Here is a 20,004-nt window from a genome sequence, read left to right as displayed (position 1 = left end):
TTATTCTTCACTTTCATTGTTCATGTCATGGGCTGTTTGCGACTGCATTCGAAGTAATCATTGGCTTGCCACTGGGTATGTTATTGACCAGACATGGAAGGACCGGAGTTTGGATATGAATATGTCTTCAGAGACGCCCTGTGAACTAGGACGCTTCCAAGTCAGAATGCGTGTGGGTGTAGGCTTGATGGCATGGGCACCCGCTTAGCCCCTATGATTTCCGCTTCTAGTTGTATTTGAGTGATTTGGCCTTAGGTCCTGCTTGTGAACCTGATATTTCGGTCTTGTGTTGTAATAATTCGGTATTTGGATGTAAGACTCTTTTATTCGGTATCTGTGTTCGGTGAGAAGTGATCACTGGGATCACTGAGCACGGCGATCTTGACTTGTAAGTCGGGGTCCCCACAGAGCTGCTATGAGAGCCATCTTGACTATAGGAAGCCTTAGGTAGCATGGACAATAGCTGAGACGATAGTGCACATAGACGTTAACCTGAGATTCTCCACCCACTAAAAACTTTCTAACTCTCTCCTCTACATCTTGTAGATGGCCGCCGTACCTAAGATGCTTCTGGAGACGGGCTTTCCTCTGCTTTTGAGTGATAGCCTCGAGAAGTGTCAAGTACGCAGCACGCCCATCGTTCTCTACCGCGAGCACTGGGTCAACGCCGACACCAAGGAATATCACTTGGACGTGATAGTGAAGGCTAACGACTCCCCGACTAGCTGGTTCTTTGATGGACCACAGATGGAGGACCTGATGTTGGCAATGGATACTGCAGCACGAGAGGCGCTCGTGCGACTCCGCGACATCCTACCCGAGATGGATAACGAGCCAGCTACTCATCACCTACGTTTTGTTAAGGATGGGGTAGACGGGAGTTGGACACTCAACCCATCTTCTCAGGACGGGACGCCACTGAGGTTTCAGACCTACTTCAGTCTCTCCTCCGACACTTTGAGGAGTCAACTAGGATTCGCCAAGAGCTACACCAAGTCAAGGATCTGCTTCGCACGGAGAAGATGAAGAACCCCAAGGTGAAGAAGGAGGGATCACCTATAGGACCACCTGGTTTTGCTTTCCGAGGAGGAATACCACCGCTTTAGGCCACTCCTCTTCAGAGTCATCGCGTGACCGCGGAAGAGTACACCGAACTCTTCGCCACCTCGCCAACCAAGATATGCCGTGATGGTCTGCTTCCTTCTCCTACTCCTTCAAAGAAGGGAAGCACTAGCGAAGATGAAGATGAAGATGAGGATGAAGATGAGGATGAAGACGAAGATCCCGCAGAACCCGCTTATGAGACTGTGCAGTCAGCCGCTTAGCCTTAGCAGCGTAGGCAATTAAGATGTACCCCGAGCGTAGGAGTTCTCGTATCGGTTTGTATGAACCACGAGTATTGTGTAAGCATGTTGGATGCAAGTCTCATTCTGCCTTAGGCAGCTTGTGAGCGACTACATCGCATGTTTTTAATCTAAAGCAGTAGCTCTTTCAAAACCGTTGGCTTAACATTTTCACACTAGCACAACACCAGACCCCCCCTCTTTACTAGAGCATCATCCCTTATGATTTCAACCAGTTTGGCAAATTGACATGTCTACTCCCCTGATAGGATGGTGAATGCAACTCGCAGCAGCACCTTCGGCAACCTCGGCTCTGTCTCTTCGGGTTAGCAGCAGGGAACCGGAGGGGAAGCTCAAGCTGGAGATCACCACGAGCAGCAAGATGATGTTCCACCGCCACTGCCTCCTCCAGAAAGCTTGACTATGGCTCAATTCCTTCAAGCTCTTTGAGAGGAGCGTCAAGCCAATAATACTGCTATTCAGCAGCTGGCTCAAACCTTGGTGAACAACCCGCCGCAGAACGGGAATGGAATGGTTGCTCTACTCTTTATGAGTTCATGCGAACTACGCCACCCATATTCACAGAGACGACTGAACCATTGGATGCCGATGACTGGATTCGTACTATCGAAGACCTCCTCGCGCTGGTCAGATGCACTGATGATCGTGAGAAAGTTCTATATGCTTCTCAGTGTCTCGGAGGCACAGCCAGAGCTTGGTGGGATGGATTTCAGATCATGCGAGCAGGGCAAGTCATCACTTGGGCTGTGTTCAAAGATGGATTCTGTGCTGCTCACATTCCTCTCGGAATGATGACCATTAAGAAGTGGGAATTCCGAGCCTTAAGGCAAGGTAGTGTATCCGTCAAGGAGTATTTGGAGAAGTTCAACCTCCTGTCAAGGTACGCGCCTGAGGACCTCAACACTGAGGCCGCCAAAGTGGAACGCTTTATGGAAGGACTGCAGCAGTCACTCCAATATCAGCTGGTTGTTTGTGAATGCCGGACCGTCAGCTATCTGGTTAATAAGGCCCTTATGTTGGAAGACAAGCGTCGTGCTATGGACAACACCCGTAAGCGCAAGTTAATGGGTAATGGAGGACCGACTAACACGAAGCCACGACCATGACAGTCAGCTCCAGCAAGACCCAACTATCAGGAGCAGCAGTACAAGTATCCAACATTTCTCTAGAAGTACCAGTCTCAGGAGCAACTCAACACCAAGCCAGCAATCAATCCGCCGAACAACGGTGGAGTCAAGACCAATCTTCCAGCTCAAGTTACCTGTTTCGGATGTGGACAAACAGGTCACTATTCCATGCAGTGGCCCAACAAGAAGCCCGATACTCAGCGCCCCAATGCGCCAAATGCAGGCCAAGGAGCACCAGGCAGGAATCAGGCTCCCCGCAATCAGCAGTATCACAACAAGGGGTGGATTAATCATATTTCCACAAAAGAGGCACAGGAAGACCCGGACTGCATTCTGTGTACGTTCCTTGTCAACTCTACCCCAGCAACAATATTGTTTGATTGTGGTGATCCTCATTCTTTCATTAAGCAAAGGTTTGCGAAAAATGTGGTTTAGAACATACCTTGCTTCGTGGGAATATGGCAATTCAAACCCCGGGAGCAGTATTGAGGACCAACCTAGCGTGTAGGAAGGTCGAGATAGTTAGCAATGGGACGAGCTTCTAAGCGGATCTCATTGTGCTTAAGTCACAAGGCCTAGAAGTAATTCTCGGCATGGATTGGTTGGCCAAGCATCAAAGCATCTTGGACTGTGCCAACAAGGCCATTACCATGACAAGCGACCAACGGGTAAAAGTCAAGTATGTCTCTGAGCCAGTACCCGCTTGAGTACCACGGGTTAACAGCCTGTCAGAGGAAGAACTTGATCGAGTGCCAATAGTTTGTGAGTACCCGGACGTCTTTCCTGATGAGCTACCGGGAATGCCTCCTGACCAAGACATTAAGTTCATCATTGCGCTCATGCCCGGATCAAGGCCTATCTATAAGAAGCCTTACAGGATGGGATCCGAAGAGCTAGCAGAATTGAAGAAGCAGCTGCATGAGCAACTCAGGAAAGGATTTATTCGTCCGAGTGAGTCACCTTGGGGATCACCTGTTCTTTTCGTGTCCAAGAAGGATGGGACTATCCGACTCTGCGTCGATGACCGTTCTCTCAATGAGGTCACAATTAAGAACAAGTACCCACTCCCCAATATTGAAGACTTGTTCGATCAGCTAAATGGAGCTAAGGTATTCTCCAAGATCGAACTCCGATCTAGATATTACCAACTAAAGATCCGACCCGAGGACATACCCAAGACTACATTCGTGACCCGGTACGGTTTGTATGAATGCACTGTCATGTCTTTTGGATTGACTAATGCCCCAGCTTACTTCATGTAACTCATGAACAAGGTCTTCATGGAATACCTGGACAAGTTTATCGTCGTATTCATTGATGACATATTAATCTTTTCCAAGTCTGAAGAAGAGCACGAGCAACACGTGAGGTTAGTGTTGGAGAAGCTTCGAGAGCACCAACTTTATGCCAAGTTCAGCAAGTGCCAATTCTGGCTGAACGAAGTTGGATTCTTGGGTCATACCATGACAACAAGTGGACTGGCAGTTGATTAGTAATGGCGCACAACACACAAGTGCGCCATTACTAAATTTTTTTTTCAATTTTTTTAAAAATATTCTTTTCAGAATTTTAATTTTCCTTTTTTCTTAATCTGGGGTAACTATGGCTTAATCTCAGGTCAATATGCTTAATCTCAAGTCAAATCGCACTCCGTGGTCAAACTTCCCGGAAGGTCACCCATTCTCACACTACTCCAGCCCGAGCACGCTTAACTTCTCAGTTCTATCCAACTCCAGCACCACCTCACTTAACACACACTTGTTGATATATGTGTCATATCAATCCTATTAAACCTTGTTGATGTCTAGGACTTTGTTCATGTTATGCGTGTGCTGAAATTTTTAAAAAATATTTCAAACTTCCTGGTCATATTACGTATCACATTTTGAACATTTAAAAAAAATTGAAACCAATTTTTTTCAGTTACTAGTGGCGCACCTAGCAAATGGTGCGCCATTACTAAGTTTGAATTGTTTTTCAATTTTTCCCCCTCTAGATCTGAAAAGCCACGTATCTTTTATTCTGTTAGGTTTTTGGGGATTCGAAAAATCTTCAACATAGTTCCCCCCGTTGAATTCGGATGTAAGTTTTCGAGTAGATGATTTTTCATATAAAAAACCTTTTTCATCCGAGTTCGTATGCAAAAGTTATGCCCATTTTACTAAATTCCACAGAGATTTTGCAAATAAAGTCGAAATTCATATTTGTAAATTTTCCCAACAACTAGACCACATATCACATGGGAAACTAATTTTTTTTATTTTTTTGAAATTTCCATCATTTTCTTTTATTTTCTTTAAAACTGAAAAGACGGTCCACCGGGGGGTGGGGGGTGGGGTGCATTTAGTAATGGCGCTCCTATACAAAGTGCGCCATTACTATGTGGTAGACTTGGTCAAACATTGGTGAAAGTTAGTAATGGCACACTTTGTATAGGTACGCCATTACTATGTCAACTTAGTAATGGGGCACCTATACAGAGTGCGCCATTACTAACTTTGACCAAGGTTTGACCAAGTCTGCCACATAGTAATGGCGCACTTTCTGAAGGTGCGTCATTACTATGTCAACTTAGTAATGGCGCACCTATACAAAGTGCGCCATTACTATGTGTATGACTGGGTCAAACCTTGGTCAAACTTAGTAATGGCGCACTTTTCACCTGGTGCGCCATTACTATTTTTGTTACTAATGACGCCCCTACACGTGGTGCGCCATTACTATTTAGTAATGGCGCACCACATGTATAGTGCGCCATTAATAACCATATTGTCTATAGCTATTTTTCTAGTAGTGTTACCACAAGTTCGTAGAAGGATTTTCCCGCATAGCTCGACCCATGACTCAGCTCTTGAAGAATGGCAGGTAGTTCGAATGGACGCCGTAGTGTCAAGCGAGCTTCCAAGAATTGAAGAAAAGATTAACCACCGCCCCGGTATTGGCCACTCCAGATATCAGCAAGGACTTTGTGATATATTGTGATGCCTCGAGGACCGGACTCGGGGGGGGGGGGGTCTAATGCAGGATGGCAGAGTCGTGGCGTATCTGTCATGGCAACTGCGCCTGCATGAGGAGAACTATGCCACCCATGATCTCGAGTTGGCAGCAGCAGTGCATTCTTGAAGACATAGCGACATTACCTTCTGGGGAAGCAATGTGAGATATACACTGACCACAAAAGTCTGAAGTATATCTTCACCCATAGGGAATTGAATATGAGGCAACGAATATGGTTGGAGTTAATCAAAGACTATGACCTCAGCACTCAATATCACCCCGGTAAGGCCAATGTAGTGGCTGATGCCTTAAGCCGGAAGACTAGCACCTTGAACGTCATGCTCAAGGAAAGGCAACCCGCCTTCTATGAAGAATTGGAGAACTTCGGGTTGGAGTTAGTGGAATCAGGATTCCTAGATAACATCGAAGTCAAACCAATGCTGGTGGATGACATCAAGGAGGCCCAGAAGGGTCATAAGAGCATTGAAGGCATCAGGAAGAAGATTCAGGAAGACAAGGCCCCAGGATTCTCGGTGGATGAATAAGGAGTGGTGTGGTTTGGGACACATTTATGCGTACCCAACAAGGCTGAACTCATGGTCTTGATCTTATAGGAAGCACATGATACACCCTACTCTATTCACCCCGGTGGTACCAAGATCTATCAAGACCTCCAAGAAAGATTCTGGTGGCATGGCATAAAGAGGGTAATAGCGTCTTATGTTGCCAAGTGTGACGTGTGCCAACAAGTCAAGGCTGAGCATGAGCGACCTGCAGGACTGCTACAACCTCTCAAGGTGCCAGAATAGAAATGGGACAAGATAGGCATGGACTTTGTTACTCGCTTAGCAATGTCTAGCAGAGGCCATCACCCTATATGGGTTCATGCGAACTACACCACCCATATTCACGGTGACGACTGAACCATTGGATGCTGATGACTGGATTCGTACTATCGAAGACCTCCTCGCGCTGGTCAGATGCACTAATGATCGTGAGAAAGTTCTGTATGCTTCTCACTGTCTTGGAGGCACAAACAGAGCTTGGTGGGATGGATTTCAGATCATGCGAGCAGGGCAAGTCATCATTTGGGTTGTGTTCAAAGATGGATTCTGCGCTGCTCACATTCCTCTCGGAATGATGACCATTAAGAAGTGGGAATTCCGAGCCTTAAGGCAAGGTAGTGTATCCGTTAAGGAATATTTGCAGAAGTTCAACCTCCTGTCAAGGTACGCGCCTGAGGACGTCAACACCGAGGCCGCCAAAGTGGAACGCTTTATGGAAGGACTGCAGGAGTCACTCTAGTATCAGCTGGTTGTTTGTGAATGTCGGACCTTCAGCAATCTGGATAATAAGGCCCTTATGTTGGAAGACAAGCGTCGTGCTATGGACGACACCCGTAAGTGCAAGTTAATGGGTAATGGAGGACCAAGTAACACGAAGCCACGACCATGACAGTCAGCTCCAGCAAGACCCAACTATCAGCAGGAGCAGTACAAGTATCCAACATTTCGCCACAAGTACCAGCCTCAGCAGCAAGTCAACACCAAGCCAGCAATCAATCCGCCGAACAACGGTGGAGTCAAGACCAATCTTCCAGCGCAAGTTACCTATTTCGGATGTGGACAAACAGGGCACTATTCCAGGCAGTGCCCCAACAAGAATCCCGATGCTCCGTGCCCCAATGCGCCAAATCCAGGCCAAGGAGCAGCAGGCAGGAATCAGGCTCCCCGCAATAAGCAGTATCACAGGAAGGGGTGGATTAATCATATTTCCACATAAGATGCACAGGAAGATCCGGACTGCATTCTGGGTACGTTCCTCGTCCACTCTACCCCAACAACAATATTGTTTGATTGTGGTGCTTCTCATTCTTTCGGTAAGCAAAGGTTTGCGAAAAAATGTGGTTTAGAACCTACCTTGCTTCGTGGGAATATGGCAATTCAAACCCCAGGAGGAGTATTGAGGACCAACCTAGAGTGTAGGAAGGCCGAGATAGTTATCAATGGGACGAGCTTCTCAGCGGATCTCATTGTGCTTAAGTCACAAGGCCTAGAAGTAATTCTTGGCATGGATTGGTTGGCCAAGCATCAAAGCATCTTGGACTGTGCCAACAAGGCCATTACCATGACAAACGACCAAGGAGTCAAAGTCAAGTATGTCTTTGAGCCAGTACCCGCTCGAGTACCACGGGTTAACAGCCTGTCAGAGGAAGAACTTGATCGAGTGCCAATAGTTTGTGAGTACCCGGACGTCTTTCCTGATGAGCTACGGGAATGCCTCCTGACCGAGAGATCGAGTTCATCATTGAGCTCATGCCCGGATCAAGGCCTATCTATAAGAAGCCTTACAGGATGGGATCCGAAGAACTAGCAGAATTGAAGAAGCAGGTGGATGAGCAACTCAGGAAAGGATTTATTTGTCCGAGTGCGTCACCTTGGGGATCACCTGTTCTTTAAGTGTCGAAGAAGGATGGGACTATCAGACTCTGCGTCGATGACCGTTCTCTCAATGAGGTCACAATTAAGAACAAGTACCCACTCCCCAAGATTGAAGACTTGTTCGATCAGCTAAATGGAGCTAAGGTATTCTCCAAGATCGACCTTCAATCTGGATATTACCAACTAAAGATCCGACCCGAGGACATACCCAAGACTGCGTTCGTGACCTGGTACGGTTTGTATGAATGCACTGTGATGTCTTTTGGATTGACTAATGCCCCAGCTTACTTCATGTACCTCATGAACCAGGTCTTCGTGGAATACCTGGACAAGTTTATCTTCGTATTCATTGATGACATATTAATCTTTTCCAATTCTCAAGAAGAGCACGAGAAACACTTGAGGTTAGTGTTGGAGAAGCTTCGAGAGCACCAACTTTATGCCAAGTTCAGCAAGTGCCAATTCTGGCTGAACGAAGTTGGATTCTTGGGTCATACCATCACAACAAGTGGAATGGCAGTTGATCCCTCCAAGATTACTACGGTAACCAACTGGGAATCACCAATTGATGTGAAGGAAGTCAGGAGCTTCCTGTGTGGTGCGCCATTACTATCTGTGATAGTAATGGTGCACCACACAGAAGTGCGCAATTACTAACAAAAAAAAATTCAAATTTTTATTTCAGAATTTTAATTTTCCTTTGTTCTTAATCTGGGGTAACTATGGCTTAATCTGAGGTCAATATGCTTAATCTCAAGTCAAATCGCACTCCGTGTTCAAACTTCCCGGAAGGTCACCCATTCTCACACTACTCCAGCCCGAGCACGCTTAACTTCTTAGTTCTATCCAACCCCAGCACCCGCTGACTTAACAAACACTTGTTGATATAAGTATCATATCAATCCTATTAAACCTTGTTGATGTCTAGGACTTTGTTCATGTTATGAGTGTGCTGAAATTTTTAAAAAATATTTCAAACTTCCCGGTCATATTACGTATCACATTTTGAACATTTAAAAAAAATAGAAAGCAATTTCTATTTTCTGTTACTAGTGGCGCGCCTAGCAAATGGTGCGCCATTACTAAGTTTGAATTTTTTTTTCAGTTTTTCCCCCTCTAGATCTTAAAAGCCCCGTATCTTTTATTCTGTTAGGTTTTTGGGGATTCTATAAATCTTCAATGGCGATCCCCCATTGAATTCGGATGTAACTTTTCGAGTAGATGATTTTTCGTATAAAAAACTTATTAATCCGAGTTCGTATGCAAAAGTTATGCCCATTTTACTAAATTCCACACAGATTTTGCAAATAAAGTCGAAATTCATATTTGTAAATTTTCCCAACAACCAGACCACATATCACATGGGAATTTATTTTCTTTTATTTTTTTGACATTTCCATCATTTTCTTTTTTTTAAACTCAAAAGGTGGTCCATAGGGGGTGGGGTGCATTTAGTAATGGCGCACCTATACAAAGTGTGCCATTACTATGTGGCAGACTTGGTCAAACATTGGTCAAAGTTCGTAATGGCGCACTTTGTATAGGTGGGCCATTACTATGTCAACTTAGTAATGGCGCACCTATACAGAGTACGCCATTACTAACTTTGACCAAGGTTTGACCAAGTCTGCCACATAGTAATGGCGCACTTTCTGAAGGTGCGCCATTACTATGTCAACTTAGTAATGTCGCACCTATACAAAGTGCGCCATTACTATGTGTATGACTCGGTCAAACCTTGGTCAAACTTAGTAATGGCGCACTTTTCACCTGGTGCGCCATTACTATTTTTGTTACTAATGGCGCACCTACACATTGTGCGCCATTACTATTTAGTAATGGCGCACCACATGTATAGTGCGCCATTAATAACCATATTGTCCATAGCTGTTTTTCTAGTAGTGTTACCGCAAGTTCGTAGAAGGATTTTCCTGCATCGCTCGACCCATGACTCAGCTCTTGAAGAAAAGCAAGAAGTTCGAATGGACGCCGGAGTGTCAAACGAGCTTCCAAGAATTGAAGAAGAGATTAACCACCGCCCGTGTATTGGCCACTCCAGATATCAGCAAGGAGTTTGTGATATATTGTGATGCCGCTAGGACCGGACTCGGTGGGGTTCTCATGCAGGATGGCAGAGTCGTGGCGTATCTTTCGTGGCAACTGCGCCCGCATGAGGAGAACTATGCCACCCATGATCTCGAGTTGGCAGCAACAGTGCATTCTTGAAGACATGGCGACATTACCTTCTGGGGAAGCGATGTGAGATATACACTGACCACAAAAGTCTGAAGTATATCTTCATCCATAGGGAATTGAATATGAGGCAACGAAGATGGTTGGAGTTAATCAAAGACTTTGACCTCAGCACTCAATATCACCCCGGTAAGGCCAATGTAGTGGCTGATGCCTTAAGCCAGAAGACTAGCACCTTGAACGTCATGCTCAAGGAAAGGCAACCCGCCTTCCATGAAGAATTGGAGAACTTCGGGTTGGAGCTAGTGGAATCAGGATTCCTAGATAACACCACAGTCAAATCAACGCTGGTGGATGACATCAAGGAGGCCCGAAAGGGTCATAAGAGCAGTGAAGGAATCAGGAAGAAGATTCAGGAAGGCAAGGCCCCAGGAATCTCGGTGGAGGAATAAGGAGTGGTGTGGTTTGGGACACGTTTATGCGTACCCAACAAGGCTGAACTCAAGGACTTGATCCTACAGGAAGCACATGATACACCCTAATCTATTCACCTCGGTGGTACCAAGATGTATCAAGAACTCCGAGAAAGATTATGGTGGCATGGCATGAAGAGGGAAATAGCGTCTTATGTTGCAAGTGTGGCGTGTGCTAACAAGTCAAGGCTGAGCATGAGCGACCTGCAGGACTGCTACGACCTATCAAGGTGCCATAATGGAAGTGGGACAAGATAGGCATGGACTTTGTTACCGGCTTACCAATGTCTAGCAGAGGCCATGACTCTATATGGGTTATTGTCGACCATTTGACCAAAGTAGCCCATTTCATTCGTGTCAACACCACTTATGATGGGAACAAGTTGGCTAGTCTGTATATTGAGTGTATTGTAAGCCTTCATGGAGTTCCCAAGGAGATTGTATCTGACCGAGGCATGCAGTTCACCTCAAGATTTTGGAAAAAGTTCCAAGAAGCCCTCGGAACCAAGCTCTCTTTCAGCACCGCTTTCCACCCGCAAATGGGCGGGCAAACAGAAAGAGTGAATCAGATACTCGAAGATATGCTCCGCGCAAGCGTCTTGGCGCATGGAGCCAAATGGTAAGACTGTCTGTCGTTCGCTGAGTTTTCATACAAGAACAGCTACCAGACCAGTCTCCAGATGGCCCCATTCGAAGTGTTGTACGGACGAAAGTGCCACACCCCGCTCAATTGGTCCGAAACCGGAGAAGGGCTGATTTTTGGGCCGGAAGTTTTGCACAAGGCAGAAGAGAAGGTCCAACTTGTCTGAGAGAATTTAAAGGCAGCCAAGTCACGACAAAAGAGCTATGCGGATTCTCGGCGCAGGGATATGGAGTTCATCCCCAGAGATCTGGTGTACCTCCGTGTCACACCTCTCAAGGGAACCAAGCGTTTCCACGTTAAGGGGAAACTCGCTCCAAGGTTCATTGGACCATTTAAGGTCACGACAAGGCGTGGAGAAGTAGCTTATCAGTTGGAGCTACCTCCAGAACTTTCGGGTACGCACAACGTCTTCCACGTGTCACAACTTAGGAAGTGTCTTCAAGCGCCAAATCGTCCCGATCTTTACAAGGACATTCACCATCAGGCCATTGACCTTCAGCCTGATCTCACCTACCGCGAGAAGCCGATCCGCATTCTGGATGAAACTGAGCGTTGCACCAGAAACCACACCATCAAGTATTTCAAGGTTCAATGGAGCAACCACACCGAAGCAGAAGCAACATGGGAGCGTCAAGACTATCTCCGATCTGAGTTTCCGGATCTTTTTAGCACCTAGCCTAGGAATCTCGGGGACGAGATTCTTGTAAGGGGATAGGTATGTCACACCCTGTTTTTACTACCACATTCTGTGTAAAGGAAAAATATGAGCTTGTTAAAACTTTTTCAAAACTAATGATGTGAGTGCCTTGATTGTCATTGTATGCTTGTGTGTGTCATCATGAGATGATAAAAACCCATTTGACAATATTGAATTGTTAGTAAAAACCTTTACTTGTTACTAATCAAGGAAGAAAAACCCTACTTTGAGTTGCACTACATGCCCTTGATGGCAAGAGGTGCTTCTACCCAAAGTTGGTGGTCTGATTTTAACTTGTCTTTATATTCCAAAACCACAAAAATAGTTATTTTTATAACTATTTCCCTAATTTAATTGCATGTCCATTTCTCAGGCCAGAATTGGTATTCCCACATGGAAAAATACTTTTCTGCCTTAGAAAAATCTGATTAAATTTGGAGGTGATCAGAAGGACATATATTTTCCATACATAAGACTTTAAACCCTATTTTATATTATAATTATTTGAATAAAACCCTGGAAGCCATTTCTGTCTGTTTTGACATTTTGAAATATTTCCAAAGGAAATATTCTCAATAAAATGATAGAAAATTCCACTCGTATCCCTAAGCCATATTTGGTGTCCATATAAAGTTTCACCTTGATACAAGGTGATTAAGGACCCCAAATAACCCTAAAACCTCTTTTGTCTAGATTGAAGTTAGAGCAACTCTACATAGCAAAGTTTATCCAATGATGCTGAAACTTTGCAGGAGTGTCTAATACCTCAAATGAGGGTTCCACACCAAACATGGCATTTGTGGGACTTAGTTTGGCCACACTCTCTTTAGAAGGACAGATCTGGTCATATTGAAGTGTTTTCAAGTTTACAAAGCTAAACTTGTCCAATGGAGCTCAAACTTGGTGAAACCCCATGTTTTAGCACCAAACCCAAACCTGCTAAGTTGTAGCACCAGTGGTGGGGTGCAACCCCCTCAAACCACTCTCATTCACCTTCTGACAGATGGGAAAAAGGCACCTTAGGCACAGCTAAGCCCAACCCCTTTGCTCCAAACTCATAGATTAGGTGGCCAGTATCCATATCTAACCCCAGTCAACTGGCCCCTCACTGGTTCAAAGTGGAAAGGCCAAAAACTACAATTTAGGCTTCAGTTCAAGGCTGACAACACCAGTATTTCTTGTCTCCCTTGACCAGCTGAAGCTCCCACGAGACCCAAACAACTAGCCACACTCCCAGCCAGTGCCAGGACATGCTAGACACGTCCAAAGTGCCTCAGAGCGCACCAGCATGCCGTGGCATGCCAAAACTGCGCTCTGGGCGCGCTACAGGAAGCCACCAAGGTGGGGGCGACGCTCTCGGCGAGTTCCAGCCTCCCCCGAGGTGTCCAACCTCTTCCCCGACAACCACTCTACGTCGAGCAACCCTGAGGACCCCTTCTTTCCCGCACTAGAGCTCATGCGACGCGTGCCCGCGCGCACCAGAATCGGCCAAGGTTGCGCGACCATGGATGCTCGACTCCTCCCTCTCTCCCTCTGCAGCAGATGGTTCTGGCAGTCCAAAACCATGTCCTCAGACCGTGGTTTCGACCCCAGCCCCTTTCTGCACCCCGATGCATGCCACGGTGAGTCACCGGAGCTCCCAAATTGGCTCACTGTCGCGGACCTATTTATAGCCCTCCCCCTCACTCCAGCACCCCTCAGATAGCTTCACCACGACCGCTAGCACCTTCCTAGCCACCCCAGCAAACCAGTAGAACCCTGGTGCTCGAGGTCGACCGAGGCCCCTCCGCCTCGGAGCTCCGGTCGAACTCCGGCTACACGATGGCTCCTGCGGCCCTTGACCCACCAAATTGATCCCCGCAACGCTAGGAAGCTTTCCCCCAACTCGCCCGACCATTTTCGTGCCACTAGCCACCTCCTCGACCACCTCCCGAAACTCCTCCGCCGCGTCATCCTCGTCGCCGGCGAACCCCTGCCTCTCCGACGTTGTTCCAACCACCAGCAGGTAGGTGATGCCATGGCAGACCCATTCCAGTCCTTGTTGGGGCTTGAGAGCGTCGGCAGCCTCGCCGGCGTGCTCCTCCTCCTCTCTGGCCAGAGGTAGGAGACGACCCCGACAGGTGTGCCCCACCTGTCGGTGGCCCAGCCTCCTCCCCCACGCTGCCCACAGCCACTGACCGCACGGCCACGCACGTCAGGTTCAAACCTGACGACGCGCGCGCCTGGGCAGGCTGTCGGCTCGCCATTGGCGAGCCCAGTTCCAGGCCGAGCCAGGCCAGGGACTTAGCCCGTTTTATTTTATTTAAAACCTGATTTCTAAGATTTTTATAAAAACATTTACCCGGTGTAAAAATATATATTTTTCATTGTTATTCTTCTAAAAATATATAGTATTTAATGATACGATTGGATGAATTTTGCTACAACTATTCTGTTTTAAATTAATAAAAAGCACTAAATTGGAATAGTTTTGCTTCTGTTTGGTTAATTTTAAAAATGTTCCTTCAAGAGAATTTGAGACAAATATTTTTCAAAATGACAACTTAGATTTATCATTAATAATGAACATTTTTAAAATAACTTTGTGATACGTTTCTGTGTTAGCTATTTCTTAGTTATTCTTTTATCGACGATAGAAAATCCATGTGACGAGGGAATCGGAGCGGAAGACCACGAAGGCCCTGGATACCTAGCTGACCAAGGCAAGCAACCCTTTGACCATGACTGAGCATATGTTATATTGCATGTTAAGATAGCAAGTAATTTCGTTGCATATGATCATAAGTGCTGGTAAATCATTTGATATGTTGTTACCGATGGCTCCTTCGGAGCACATGCATTGAGCTTGATCCTACCCTTTTGAGGATCACGCTATTATCATGTTGAAAAGTAACTCTAGAGTAAATAGCATGAGGATGTTGTTGGTATAAATCAATGATTTATGAAAACCCCGTCGGGTGCCACTAATGCCCGAGGGTGATGATGAGTTAGGTGGCCACTTTTGTTGAAATGGTGCACCCGGTATTTGTGCGAGTATGGTTTCAGAAATGGGATCAGATTTATGATGTCTCGACCGTCCCAACCTTACTAGTACGACCACGTTACCCCTTATGGGACGGGGCTATGTGAATTACTCTAGTCGGTGCTAGCAAAGAGCCACGTTAATAGTGGCAGGAGTGATGTCTGGTCACTCTCGTGATGGGGCCGTGCCAGGTAGGACGACTATGCAATTTTTATGAGTTCCAGGCACACCGTTGGTCCCTGCATGGTTTATACAGTCTAGAGTCGGTACTCGTAAGACGTACAACATGTGGGCTGGGTACCAATCGAGTGGACTTCTTTGCCTAGTATCGTCAGGGGAAAGGCATTGATCGGGTACTTACCTCGGGTATGTTATATACTGCGAGTCATGGAGGACACGGAAATTTCCCGGATCTCGTGGCTCCAGCATAGTACCTCTGCAGAGTGCAAGACTATTCGAATAGTCGTGTCCATGGTGAAGGACAGTTGGGTAATCCTTCCTAAACTACGTCTAGTTGTTTCCGCATAAACCAAGTGTGTGTGAGTTGTGTATAAAAAGGTGTTGTTATATAGGGTGAACCCGGGTGGTTTGACCCTCGACAGATATATTGATATCTGTAACATGTTCTTCAAAAGTAATTCTTTAACTTTATGCACGTTCATGATCAAACCACCATGATGAGTTCCACCAAAGATGCATATTATTGTTATTCTTTACTTTCATTGTTCATGTCATGCGTTGTTTGCGAGTACATTCTAAGTACTCATTGGCTTGCCACTGGTTATGTTATTGACCAGACATGGAAGGACCGGAGTTTGGAGATGAGTATGTCTTCGGAGACGCCCCTGCAAACTAGGACGCTTCCAAGTCAGAATGCCTGTGGGTGTAGGCTTGATGGCATGGGCACCCGCTTAACCCCTATGATTTCTGCTTCTAGTTGTATTTGAGTGATTTGGCCTTAGGCCCTGCTTGTGAACCTGACCTTTCGGTCTTGTGTTGTAATACTTCGGTATTTGGATGTAAGACTCTTCTATTCGATATCTATGTTCTTTGAGCATTGATCTCTGGGATCACTGAGCACGGCGATGTCGACTCATAAGTCGGGGTCCCCACATGGTTGAAAAGAATTTCCTGATAACTATTGTTGAACCAACAGGTTAGCATTCCCATGAAAATATGAGAACACCTCTTAGGAAATATATGAAATCAACACTTCACATCGAAGAAACCCGTATTCCCATACTACATCAAAACAAAGGATGATGGTTGCAGATTAAGTGAGAAACAAATACATGACCCATTAGCATTTGTTGGAATGATAATCCTAGGTAACTACTTGACATCCCACCCGAGAACTTCTGAAATCTTTGTTGGTTATGCTTTCAGGTTGCAGGTCCAGAAACTTACTCAATATAAACAGCTGCAAAACCGAACCCGCAGCCCTCAACACATATATAAGAAGTTCCGAAAACTCATCTACCTTAGATGTTCGAAAAACAATGATACTAGACATGGTAGATCATTCGAGCTATCTCACGAGTTCTCGAAAAACTCACGACACTACTTGCCACCAAGCTAAGTATTGAAGCGTTCCGAACAACCTTGTCCTGAGATACTAAGGAAATGGAACGATAAAGATGTGTCATGAACCCCTTGGAGCTCTACTCCCTCAAAACAGGAAGCACTAAGTACAAAATTCTATCACATCGACATCATTGCTGTTCCAAAATACCCGCGTGATCCTAAATTTTTTTGAGTGAGAAGAGGGGTAGATTTAAAATTTCTATGTCGCAATACGTGACCAAAACAGGGTAGATGAGTAAAAACAATCCTACTCTCCGATGTAACTAGACTCAAAATAGTTTTTTCACTGGACTCGACTCAGCCAAGTTTGTTCAATCAAGGGGGGTACTAGGTCGGTACTGCTTTGATACCAACTTGAAATACCCAAGATGTGGTGATATCCTTATTTTGGCTCGAGGGCCTTGATACAGATAGAAGCGTATGTCATCATTTCGCAAGAATGGATGTCGTTACAAGTACATGTAAGAAGGAGATGAGTGTATTTAATTGGTTACACTCGCCACAAGATAAATTAGGATCATCTCAATACAATCATTAATATCAATTATTATACATCCTTGTTAATCCCAAGCTACTGTCCTGGAACCAATCCTACGATCGATGAAGAAGAAGAAGAATTCCATATCAAACAAGTATCGCTCTCACGTGAAAGTATCGCTTTATCTATACCTGCAACTGTTGTTGTTGTATCTACGACCCACATAGAATCAACAATCTAATTTAGAAGGGTATCAAGACATGCAAAGTTTAATTTGTGAGGTATGGTTAAGTGGCCAGGTTGCAGTAAGAACTAAGCATTTATTTGAGTGCTTAAACTACCAGTACAAGAATAAGAAGGGTGATATACGCATAAACGGACCTAATCTACCAATGATCAAAAAGTGATCCCAAACACCTAATTACAAGTCAATCATAACCCCACCATGTTCCCTTCTTTCGTGAAACCTCACAAGAAAAGACGGTCACAGTTACACACACAGTTGGTGTATTTTATTTGAATTTACTTCAAGTTTTCTATGAAAGGGTGTTAAACAATTTTCCAAGTTGCCTTATGACCATGAGCAAGACTCTCAGAAATATTTAACCCTGGAGAGGTGCTCCAACTCATCCATCAAAAACTAGGCACAAGCTGCGCTGGAAAATTTCGAGATGTCCCAAGGTATCCTCGAAATCCCACTGCACAAGACGTTCGAGAAGGCTAAAATAAATCCAGCAAGACCGCACGATAAGCCAGATCTTAAGAGGATCCGCATGTATTCCTTTGTCGAGGCACTACCAGATGGGCTAGACATCGGGTAGGATGAAACCGACCAGGGGGCGCCGAACATCGTCCAGTTTGGACCAACACTTATGAGGAGCACTTGCCCCGGGGCAGGGGTATGGTTAATTATCCACTTGGTGATTATCCCCCATGGTAATGTTAGTTGTTATTAAGCAAATAGTACCAATGTTGGGACAGGCCGGAAGAGTTTTAACCCAAAATGAAATTGAAGGGGGTCCTCATAACAACCAAAAGCATGTTAGGAGCCCTAAATATGGAACATAACTCCATTAGACACGTAACCAGGGCGGCAAAGGTGGAACAAAACACCTAGCGAAAGGCTAAGCCTTCCACCTTTTACCAAGTATATACGTGCATTAAATTAAATAACAAAAATATTTTGATATCCCAAGATATCCATGTTGTCATATGGAAACTACCTCCACCTGCAACTAGCAACGCTGTAAGAAGGGCTGAGCAAGCGGTAACATGGCTAGCAGGCACTAAACATAAATTTGTAGAGATGAAAAAAAATGGTAGAGATGAAAAAAATACTGAGCGGGGAAAATGTAGTAGGCACTAAACATAAATGTTGCGGCCTAGGCACGAAATAGGGGCATGGCTCCTGGGCTGCTCACTTCCAGGCCTAGCAGGCCGGGTGACGCAGGAGCTGTGTAACGTCCAAGATGCAATCCTATACTTATTTTGGCACTAGGACCTCGGCAGGGATAGAAGCGCATCTCGTCTTTCGTAAGAATGGATATCATTACTAGTACATGTGAAGAAGATATGAGTCTATGTAATTGACTTACACTCGTGACAAGCTTATCATGATCATCTCAAAACAAACAGACATTCAAGCACCATTTCGAAGAGCAAGGTCCAACGACGGACGAAATCACACGTTAAAAATGATGTCCATCTTGTTATCCCATGCTCCCAGCCTGGAATCCATCCTATGCCCGATTAAGAAGAAGCAGCAGAAGAACAAGAACTCCAAATAGGACAATCATTGTGCTCAAATTAAAGTATCACTTTACGTATACCTGCAAGTGTTGTGGTAGTAATGTGTGAGCCACACAGACTCGTCAATCTCATTTCCAAAGGTATCAAGACTAGCAAAGCTTAAGTGCTGAGGGTGCAGCAAGCACTAAGCATTTGTTTGAGTGGCTAACTTACGAGTACAAGAATAAGAGGGGTGATTAACGGAAAAACGATCGTGAAATAATAATGATCAAGAAGTGATCATGAACACAAACTTACTAGTCAAACATAACCCCACCGTGTCCTCTCTTGGATGAAGAACTCACGAGTACAGACATTCAAAGTTACACACACAGTTTTCATATTTCAATTGAGTTTACTTCAAGTTTGCTATGGCCCGATGTTAAACAAAGCTTCCAAGTTGCCACATAACAGTGGGCATGGCTTTCCGAAATATTTAACCCTCCAAGGGTGCTCCAACTAGTCCATCACAAACTATCAAAACCTGCCCTCGATAGAAAACCTCAACCTCGAGGTAGCCCGAGGTATCCTCGATATCATAGTGCACAAGAAACTCGATAAGAGTAAAAATAATCCAGCAAACTTCCTGGTAGGCCAGTTCTCATTAGGAGCCATGCATAACTCTTTACGAGGGCACTACCTGATTAGCAATATGTATGGTGGCCTGATAGAAATCCCCCGAGGTGCCTCGGGGTGGCCCCACAAGTGGATCTATTTAGGACCACCACCACTGGCCCTCCCTGTATTATGTTTAACTAGCAAATATGCCCGTGCGTTGCAAAGGGAGACACAAATATTACGTTATAGCCAAATAAGTATAATATAGCTCAATACCTCAACATATGAGCATCCTCTATTTTTCTATTTAACACGGTGTCCCATCATGTTGCCACCTATCTTTTCTCCCATCTTCGTTAATGATGGCCATGGTGTTCCTGTGATCAAATTTTGTTGATTGATGTTTACTTATCTTTTGTTTTCTAAAATGCATGGACAACTTTTTGCAGTCTATGAACTTTTTTTAATTGGGGAATAATTTTTGAAATTCGTGATTTTTTTAGTTTTTCTCAATGTTGTTTTTTATTACATACACATTTTCTTCGAATTCAAGGATATGTTTTGAATAAATGATCATTATAAAAATCATGAACATTCTATATTAGCTGAATATATTTTTCAAAATTGTGAATCATTTTA

The sequence above is a fragment of the Hordeum vulgare genome, chromosome 2H, assembly GCF_904849725.1.
Source record: "Hordeum vulgare subsp. vulgare chromosome 2H, MorexV3_pseudomolecules_assembly, whole genome shotgun sequence".
In the NCBI taxonomy this organism is placed as follows: domain Eukaryota; kingdom Viridiplantae; phylum Streptophyta; class Magnoliopsida; order Poales; family Poaceae; genus Hordeum; species Hordeum vulgare.
Note: the sequence above shows the minus strand (reverse complement) of the source record.